Genomic DNA, 526 nt, shown 5'->3' on the forward strand with positions numbered 1-526 from the left:
AATCTTCAGTAAAATCTTGCTTGCATGTGAAATCAGTGAGATTGTTCTATAGTTTCCACACTCTATTGGGTCACCTTTCTTTGGGATAGGAACAACTATAGATCTCTTCCAGTTGGCCAAGTGGTTGTTCTCCAGATTTCTTGGCACAACTTGGTGAGCACATCCAGGGCAGCATTTGTTAGCTGAAATATGTCAGTTGGTATTCCATCTATTCCTGGAGCCTTATGGTTCAAAATCAAGAAGGGGGTGCATCAGGGATGTATTCTGTCTCCATGCCTTTTCAATCTTTATGTAGAACAGATCATCCAAGACACTGGGCTGTATGAAGAGGAATGTGGCATCAGGATTGGTGGAAGACTCAACAACAACCTGCGTTATGCAGATGACACAACCCTGCTTGCTGAAACTGAGGAGGGCCTGAAGGGCTTGCTGCAGAAGGTCAAGGACTGCAGCATCCTATATGATCGAAGCTCAACATCAAGAAAACAAAGATTCTCACCACTGGGCCAATTGGCAGCATCAGTAT

General features: G+C 44.3%; 1 pseudogene; it reads left to right on the forward strand.

The window, feature by feature from the left end:
• The window catches only part of LOC102847326, an 80,177-nt pseudogene that overhangs the window by 22,379 nt on the left and 57,272 nt on the right, over window positions 1–526 (forward strand).

This window comes from Elephantulus edwardii, unplaced genomic scaffold, assembly GCF_000299155.1.
Source record: "Elephantulus edwardii isolate Elephantulus edwardi_28Jun2011 unplaced genomic scaffold, EleEdw1.0 scaffold00524, whole genome shotgun sequence".
In the NCBI taxonomy this organism is placed as follows: Eukaryota; Metazoa; Chordata; class Mammalia; order Macroscelidea; family Macroscelididae; genus Elephantulus; species Elephantulus edwardii.